Source organism: Lissotriton vulgaris, chromosome 2_1, assembly GCF_964263255.1.
Source record: "Lissotriton vulgaris chromosome 2_1, aLisVul1.2, whole genome shotgun sequence".
NCBI classification, from domain to species: Eukaryota; Metazoa; Chordata; class Amphibia; order Caudata; family Salamandridae; genus Lissotriton; species Lissotriton vulgaris.
Genome location: NC_141687.1, coordinates 199630823 through 199640609, shown reverse-complemented (window position 1 = coordinate 199640609; position 9787 = coordinate 199630823). Strand labels below are relative to the sequence as shown.

General features: G+C 43.3%; 1 pseudogene; it reads right to left on the bottom strand.

The window, feature by feature from the left end:
• Window positions 1-3664: 3664 nt before the first annotated feature.
• On the bottom strand, window positions 3665-4596 carry LOC147729831 (uncharacterized; annotated as a pseudogene).
• Window positions 4597-9787: the final 5191 nt, after the last annotated feature.

Sequence of the window (9787 nt, the reverse complement as noted above, 5' to 3'; positions counted from 1 at the left end):
TAAAATTGTTAAAAAAATAATAATTCTAAATATTTTTTATAAGTTATTTGTATTATTTCATTTTTTTACATGATTTTTTATACATTTAAGAAAAACGATCTTTTTTACTACAATATTTTTAACAATACAAAGCACACTGGGTCCTTCCGGGTACCTCCTCCCGTAGTCAGGTGGCGCGGAAATTCGGCAAACCCACAGCCGAATGGTTTAATGAAAATCCACAAGTCCTGCCCATAAGCAAAGTCGCGCACTCAAGGAGATTCAGTCATGAAAGTTTATTCACCGGATATCGCTACGCGTTTCGACACACCAAGGTGTCTTGATCACACGATAACCTCTCCCCCGTGCTCAGCATGTTAAATACACAGTGAGTATACAAACAATAAACATAGATGAGGTCTGCATCCATCAACACATTCAAGTCAAAACCTTGTTGGCCATATTGGAATGGAGTTGCTTTCATGCAGGAATGTATGGAACCACATGATCTAGCAATACTGTCTGTGAATCGACCATAATTCTAGTGATTCAACATTGATTGACGTAATACATTTAACACATATGAAACTTAGATAATTAACTTTCTAAGTGACAAAAGGTCAAGCAATTATATTGAAAAAAACACAACGTAATATCTTTACCAATAATATCTTGGCAATGGGTGTAGTTGCATTATGTCAAAAACTATACCGTACCGGAAATCACACGGGTCTATCAGAGATCCTAACCCAATGATAGAAATCGGTTATTTGAACTGGCAGCAATTATTGATATATTGGCGGTCTAGTGCCCTGCTGATACTAAGTTCATAGACCCCCGATAATAATGTAAGTCCGAAAACGTGCATGAGGTCTAGTGCCTCGGGGTCAAAAATAGAGGGATGCATTTAACTGCCACAAACCATCTATGTAGGCAATGAATAATAAATCACAAAAAGGAGGAGAAAAGTGCCCATAGTGAAAGTCTTATCTTTAACAAGTTGAAGTGATTTCTTCCATTTAAACTGGAGAAAGGTGGGGCCGTGGTGAGGTGCTCAAAGAGAGTGCTGTTCCCCATCCTAATCTCCTGAAAGAGACATAACAATAACATGATTAAAACGATTTAAAACATATACTTGAGTATATCTATTACACACTAATACTTTGCAAGATTCTCAAAAACAACTGTACACAGTGGAGGAAAATTGTGATTAGGCTACAGAATACCTCCAAAGATAAGCAAAACAAGGGCATGCAACATTATTCGTTATGGAGATGAGTTGCCAGTTCCTCATCCATGTTATGCCCTCCCGGGGATCTGGTCTCGAGCTCCATGATCCATCTTGATTCCCTCTTTCTAAGAGCCAATTTTCTGTTGCCACCCCGTCTTCCTATATTCACTTGTTCCACTGCGTAGTATTTTAACAAGGAGTTGTTAGATTTGTGGAAATCTTGGAAATGTCTGGCTATGGGGTATTTGGCATCTTTGTTAGTAATAGCTCTGAGGTGTTCTTGAACGCGTTTTTTAGCCATGCAGGTAGTGCTACCAACATACTTGATGTTACAGGGGCATTCTAAGATATAAACGACATAGTTGGTGTTGCATGTTAGGAATTGCTTAATCTTTCTACGTTCCAGGGTACCTGGGATTGCGATATCCTTGACCATGACACTAGCCTTACATGCCCGACAGTGCCCACAGGGATAGAAACATTTAAGTCCCTGAATAGGTTGTGTCTTAGTCTCAGTGATGTCTCCCTTGACTAGGATATCTCTTAGGTTCCTGCCTCTTCTGTATGTGATCTGCGGTCTTTCTGTAATTTGTGGGCCTATGATATTGTCTGCTTGTAATATTTTCCAGTTTTCATTAATGATTTTCTGGACTTTATTGGATTGTTCATGGAAAGTAGTGATGATTCTTGTGTCAGTGGGGGCAGAGTCATTTTTGGCTTTGGGTATCAGAGTGCTAGATCTCTCTATGTCCTTGACTTTTTTGACAGCTTTGGTGAGGACCTATTCAGGATAACCACGTTCTCTAAATCTGGTCAGCATGGTTTCTTGTTCTTTATTGAAACCTTCTGGGCTACTGCAATTTCTTCTAGCTCTTAAGAGCTCCCCATAGGGTATACTCCATTTCAAAGGGTCAGGATGGGCGCTGAGGGCATGGAGTAAGCTGTTCCCTGATGTATCTTTTCTATGGAGTTTAGAAGTCAGATGACCATCGATGACTTCTATAGTGGTGTCCAGAAATTCAACACTGTTATTGCTGATATTGTAAGTAAGAGTTATGTTGTAGCTGTTGGAGTTCAATTTCTCAGTGAATTCTACAGCTTCTTCTTCAGTGCCCTGCCAGATGATGAACAGATCATCAATATATCTGATCCAGGTTTGAACTTTGGTGAAGTCTGCCTCAAAGTTCCTGTCTCCCCTTATTTCCTCCTCCCATTTACCTAGGAAAAGATTAGCAAAATTGGGGGAAAATGCTGATCCCATGGCCGCACCTCTTGTTTGTTTATAGAGGGACCCGTCAAACATAAAAATGTTATTTTTAAGACACAATTTCATCATATTTACAAGCATGCATGTGTGATCTCTATAACCTATTTCTCTTTGTTTCAGGAAATGGTAACACGCCTCCATACCCTGGACATGGTCTATTATGGTGTAAAGAGCATTTACATCCATTGTGATGAGAAATGCTCCCTCCATCCATAAAGTATTTTCGATCTTATTGAGGAAATCCGTGGTGTCCCTGGTATAGGAAGGAAGAAGGCATACATATTCTCGTAGGAAGTGATCAATATATACAGATAGATTTTCATTGATACTTCCTATGGAAGAAATAATGGGCCTCCCAGGTGGTTGGTTAACATCTTTGTGAACCTTCGGGAGAAGGTAGAAAATGGGCATTTTGGGGTAATCCTTTTTTAGGAAGCAAAATTCTTGCCAAGAAAGGAGTCCCTCATTTCTCCATTCAAGTAGTTTGTCCCACATTTCAGTGAAACTAGAGTTATATTCTTCAGAATTAGACTTGCAGTAAAAAGCGCTCCCTTCTAGTTGTCTGAGAGCTTCAGTAATGTATAGGTCTCTACACCACAAGACAATGTTGCCCCCTTTATCAGAGGGCCTCAAGATGATGTTTTTGTCATCAGCTAGTGAGAAAATAAAATCCATCTGTTCTTTAGATAGGTTGGAATTTCTCACTCCTACTCTAGTTTGTTTATGTTTGAGTTTAATGAGTTCCTTGGTTACTACTTCATGAAAAGTATCTATTGCATCATGCAGCCGAATAGGTAAAAATATGGACTTCGGTTTGAAAGAAGTACATGCAGCCCTGTCAGTTCTTGTCTCCCTCACTCCTATTATTGAGCTATTCTGTTGGCTATCTCCAGACATCTCATTCAAGGAATATACATCTTGGAGTGTGTCTACATCAGCGACAGTTAATTCAGGGAAACCTTCTTCTAACACAATTTCTGGTTCTATTTTGTCTGGCCTTACAGAGTGCCATTTTTTTAATTTCATCTTACGGACAAATTTGAACATGTCCACTCTTGTCCCGGCATAGTCAAATAGTTCAGTTGGGGAAAAGGTTAATCCCAAGCAAAGAGTTTGTTTTTCTTTTAAAGTCAATGATCTGGATGATAAATTAATTATAGTTTTATTTACCATTGCGTCATCCATGATTATCTCCTTTTTCTGTAGCCACCTCTTTTGGTTCCCACTGGCTTTTTGTTGTTTTCTTCTCCTCTGCAGGAGCTTGAGGCGTCTCTGGCTTGATCTCCCCGTCCTCTTGCTCGTCCCCTTGGTCTTCCTCGCGTTGTTCTTTTCTGGAAGGTTTGTTGTTGAGTTGTTTCTGTTTCCTTCTTGCGCCGGGTCCTGAGCACTCTGAACTCCTCTAAAAAAGTCGCCGGTCTCTTGGTTACTTCAGTTTCTGACAGGGTACTTGTAGTTTTTCTCGAAACATCAGTATCTGACCCACTTGTGAGGCTAGGTGTCGCAGTATCAACTCTAGTTTCCGCATTGTCAGGTGCTTGCGTTTGTGGGATAGTTTGTATAGATAATCATATTTTGGGCCGTATGTAAGGATCCTACCACTGTCATAATCCCCACAATCTCTATGCAATTTGCGCTGCTTGCGGTATTTGATGTCATCCTCATGATTTTTGAGTCGGCCTTTGAGTTCATCCATAGATTTATTGATTATATCTTGATCCCTGCTGTTTTTGAACTCTTCCTCTAGCTCTTTGAGTTGTTTCAATATTTCCTCTCGATCTTCCCATGCATATTTAATCAGTATGCATAACATATTTTTGCTGCTGGCCGCTGAGTTCTGCGCCCACTCCTCAAGCATTTTGGTATTGGGCGATTCATGGGATGGTGTTATATAAATTCTTAGACCCCGTGGTACCATTTCTTTTTCCACGTAGTCTTGCAGGGAAGTGGCTTCCCACCACCTAGCGCTTTCTTGTTTCTTGAGTTTTTCGTATTTTCTAAGTTGCATGTTTAGGGGATTACTTGTGGGTTTTTCCATTATTGCAGCCCCTCCTCCCCCTTTGCCTGGTGCTCTGGCAAAAAGGGCTACTGCCTCTTTCGGTCTTTCTCCCTCTTCTTCCATCATGTAGTCACTTTTCCACTGTTTGTTGAGTATACTGATCTTGCAAAGTTTATACAACGCTAGGCACTGATGGTATATATCCGGTAATTGAAACGGAAAAGCTTGCCGTTTGCACTTGGATATATTAACAACTATATTTTTTTCTCTCGATATTTTAGTACTTACCATTATGAAGATAGGATGTTGACATTTTTGACATCAATATTTATGTCCTGATATTTTGGAACACAATATTTTGTGAGTGGATATTTTGTCAGTGATTCATTCCCTGCTGGGAATAGGTGTAGAACTGAGAAAGAAGGCATCTTTCAGGATTTTTCAGAGGTGTAAAACAGGCCCCTGTGGGGTAGTGGGTGCAACCCTTCAGAGGCCCCCCACCATTCAGAAGGTCTCCATTCAGCCTAGAGCCTATGAATATTTGAGACATTGGGGCCCATACCAAATTCTGTAGGGGGCATCATTTACGCTATGCCACTGGGAATTTGTCATTATATTCCTTAGCATATGGGAGGGTATCTTTTTTTAGACATACTCCTTGTGGACAAGGAGTCAAACAACAAATTGCACAGCAGTTATGCCAACTGCTAATGAACAATAGAAAAGTATAATGGGCAAGCCTCGTATTCTTGAGAACCTGGGTATGTCAATTAGAAGAAACTGCAATTCACTAGGGAGCTCTGATAGCATCTCTAGCTGTGACCAGTATTAATTTATTTACGTAGTTCTATAGCTCTGCTGTGAGGGGGAGGTGCAAGCTCATTGATCTTGCCCCCATAGTGCAATGGGGAGCTCTGATACTGTTTTCCTGCTGCTCCCATGAGACTGGTAACAGCTATCGCCAAGGAACTTGCCAGTCCTTCAGGGGGTGAACCGCTGCACTGCCAACCGCTGGGGACTCAATTTTTTCCAGAACTCTTTGCCGGATTGCCAGCGGTGAGCAACATTAACTTATTTAAGCCTGGGCCACAGGCGGGCCAGTTAAAACCCGTCGGAACCCAAAGAAGGCTAGGTTGGGGCATCCCTCTAAGATCTCTAACCATCTTATTGAACCCTGAGGTATTCATGTTTAAAGGCTGTTTGCCCTCCTATTGCAGACTTGGTTTAGGAGGTCCTGTACTTTGCCTTTATTTTGTTTGGAGCACTAAATCACTGACACTCATTGAATTAGTCTGCTTATCTTAAAAATCCCAGGGTTGTCTTTTACTCTTGAGCTTCTTAGTTCAATATTGGGAAGAGAACGGCCACAGAAAGTGGATCATGTACACTGCTAACTACATCGACTGGGCGGAAAACCGGAGGACAGTCTTTCCGTCTGCCGGGGTCCCCCCCTCCATAGTATTATGGTGGGGGGAATGCCATGCGGGTGAGCAAGAATGTCTGGCGGATCGTCACCGCCATGCGGGCGTTGGCGATCCGCCCAACATTCTACTGGGCCCCTTAGTTCCTCACTACACCATTCACTCCATTAATGTTTACACATCCATGACTGTAGGTCCTAGTGCATATCTGAGTGAAAACCTGTGTGTGTGAAAGTAGCTTTGTGTTGCTGTACCCCTGCCTTACTTTGACTTTCCCTCCATTGGGCTGTTCATATACCAGAGTGCTTCCCTAAGTCTGTATCTTAGTAAATGTTGTTGTACTTGTTTTGATCTTCCAGGGTCACAGGATACGATTATTCTTAGGTGGAGTGGCCATATCACAGAGTGTTGTGTGCAAAAACAACAGTTGATGGACAGAATGCAGAACAATGTCATACATTCACCCCAGTACAGAGATCTCAGCCTAAATGCATTGTTTTTCTGCTCCCCACACCACCCCAGTTCAGACATGGCCATATGCAAATCAGCCTTGACCCTGTGCCTCATGAGAACAGTCCAGCCCGAACTGCCAAGCCATGTTTTCCCTGGACCGGAATCAAGCATCCTAGGACCGGTTTCTGGCTATCAGCCATCTTCAGTCAGGATAGCTTGACTCCAGTGGCGTGGAGAGCACAGGACTCACATCTGAGCATACCCATCCCACTTGGGGTGACAAATGCAAAAACAATAGTTGATGGACAGAATGCAAAACAATGTCATACATTCACCCCAGTACAGAGTTCTGGGCCTAAATCCATTATTTATTTGCTCCCCACACCACCCCAGTTCAGACATGGCCATATGCAAATCAGCCTTGACCCTGTGCCTCATGGGAACAGTCCAGCCCGAACTGCCAAGCCATGTCTTCCCTGGACCGGAATCAAGCATCCTAGGACCGGTTTCTGGCTATCAGCCGTCTTCAGCCAAGATAGCTTGACTCCAGTGGAGTGGAGAGCACAGGACTCAAGTCTGAGCATACCAGTCACACTTGGGGTGACAAATGCAAAAACAACAGTTGATGGACAGAATGCAGAACAATGTCATACATTTACCCCAGTACAGAGATCTGGGCCTAAATCCATCGTTTTGCCATTGTGCAACATTCTGTCCATCATCTTGTGCGTTTTGCTGTTCACCCTATGTGGGAAGGGTATGCCCAGACGTGGGTCCCTTGCTCACTAGGCCACTGGAGTCTAGCTATACTGACTGAAGACGGCTGATAGCCAAAAACCGGTCCTAGGATGCTTGATTCTGGTCCAGGGAAGACATGGCTTGGCAGTTCGGGCTGGACTGTTCCCATGAGGCACAGGGTCAAGACTGATTTGCATATGGCCATGTCTGAACTGGGGTGGCTTGGTGAGCAAAATAACGATGGATTAAACCCAGATCTGTGACTGGGGGTGAATATTTTGCCATTGTGCAACATTCCGTCCATCATCTTGTGTGTTTTGCTGTTCACCCTATGTGGGAAGGGTATGCCCAGACGTGGGTCCCTTGCTCACTAGACCACTGGAGTCTAGCAATCCTGGCTGAAGATGGCTGATAGCCAGAAACCGGTCCTCGGATGCTTGATTCCGGTCCAGGAAAGACATGGCTTGGCAGTTCGGGCTGGACTGTTCCCATGATGCACAGGGTCAAGACTGATTCGCATATGCCTATGTCTGAACTGGGGTGGCTTTGTGAGCAAAATAACGATAGATTAAACCCAGATCTGTGACTGAGGGTGAATGTTTTGCCATTGTGCAACATTCCGTCCATCATCTTGTGTGTTTTTCATTTCACAGAGTGTAGCTTGTATTCATTGTCTGACTGGTGGTGTTGATGATGTTGTATCTGAGTAGAACACAACAAGCCTTTTCACAAAGTTAAATTTACGCATGAGTAAATCTACATGTGTAAATTTACTCTTATACATTTTAGCAAATTTACTTGCTCTGGCCTGCATCCTAAGAGTATTTATTGTTTTTTTTGATTGATTAGTGTTGCAATTATTTATTTGTTAAAAAACGTATAAAGTGCACAGCTACCCCCAGCGGAGGTGTCCCGGCGCTAAGACAGGTGGCAGATGCAAGTACTCGTAGAGGGCTAAGGGCTGGATGGAAAACAGTCAGGTCTTCAGAGCACGTCAGAAAATGGTTTCAGACTCGATCATATGCAGAGAAAGTGGCAGGCTGTTCCAAGTTTGGCAGTATTCACTGCAAAAGCTCTGCCACCCATTCTGGACCGGCGGAAACGGGGAGTCGCCAAAAGGTAAAGATGATTATATCTAAGTGTACTATTGGACTGAGAGTGCTTGAGTCGAGCTCTAAGATAGGCTGGACCACAACCCTGAATAACTCTAAAAGCCAAGACAAGAGACTTTAACTGGATCCGTTTGATCACTGGAAGCCAGTGAAGCTTCTTCAATTAAGGTGAAATCGAATGGCGAAATGGGATGTCGCAAATCAGCATAGCAGCCGCGTTTTGAACGATCTGCAAGCATCTGGTCAGATAAGCTGGTGCCCCTGTATAAACACTATTTGCATAGTCGAGATGTGAGGTGATCAGGGCATGAATATTGGTCCGACGGGAGTCCAGAAGGAGAAAGGGAAGGATTTTATGGAGCATATGCAGTTTATCAAAACAGGCAGAAGAGACCTGGTAGATTTGGGATTTGCAGGATAGCTTATTGTCAAACCGAAACCCAAGATTCCTAGTCGAGTCCACAGGTTTCAGGGGGGGGGGGTTCAGCTCAGATGGCCACCAAACCAATGGGCAAGGGCTTTTTTTAATTAAAAAACAACACCACAGTTTTGTCTGAGTTGAGCCTGAGCGTTTTTAATGACATCCAAGTGGAGATATTACAGAGACAACGTCTGAAATTGGAAAAAGCTTTTTAAATGAGAACACCAGCTGTGTGTCGTCAACATAGGAGATCACTCTGACTAGGCTACCAGTGTAACCAACGGGGATAGGTACACAGTAAAAAAAAGTGGGCTCAGAGCAGAGCCCTGGGGAACCCCACAGCTCAAGGGTTTCCCCTTAGAGACAAATGGCTGCAGGAAGACTTGTTGGGTGCGGGCACAAAGGTAGGATCGAAAACCAGGACAGAGGGGTGCCCTGGATCCTGAGACTGCAGAGTCTCTCAAGCAAAATAGCATGAGAGACCCTGTCGAATGCCGTGGACAGGTCAAGAAGCACAAACACAGCTGCTTTGCCTGCGTCCATGCATTCGCGAACGATCTCAGAGACCTCAAGGAGGTCAGTCTCAGTGCTATAACCGGATCTAAACGCAGACTCGGAATCATGGAAAAGACGCTGGGATTTGAGATAACTTGACAGTTGTTCCTGAACTAATTTTTCCAGGACTAAATATTATGTGGGATGATTATGCCCTATGTGGTAATGGTGCTTCTCTTGTAACAGTCTGTGCATCACTGTTGTTTATTTATTGGATTATGGTGCTCAGGGAGGAGGTAATAATATTCAACCCCACTAACCAGACTCCTAAGAGATCCTTCATAAAATACTACCAAGCCGTAGAATCACTAAGCTAGTGAATTCCTTATACAGCTGACCTATTTTAGTGCAGTGAATTTCATCCACATGCATGTTGAAATCGCCAAGGATCATAAAGTGGGAATTTTTAAGCGATAACTCAGAGACTATATTGTAACGTTCTGATAGATGCTGGGGCGGGGAGTAGGGGGTTCTGTAAATTAGGATTCTAGCCATGGCTACATTGGGTGCCACAGAGATACTAAATTACATAGCCTCTAAGGGTACAATGTTTAGGAGGTTCCTAAAAGAGATTTCCCAACTAGAGCGTCGGACCACTGCAACCCCACCTACCA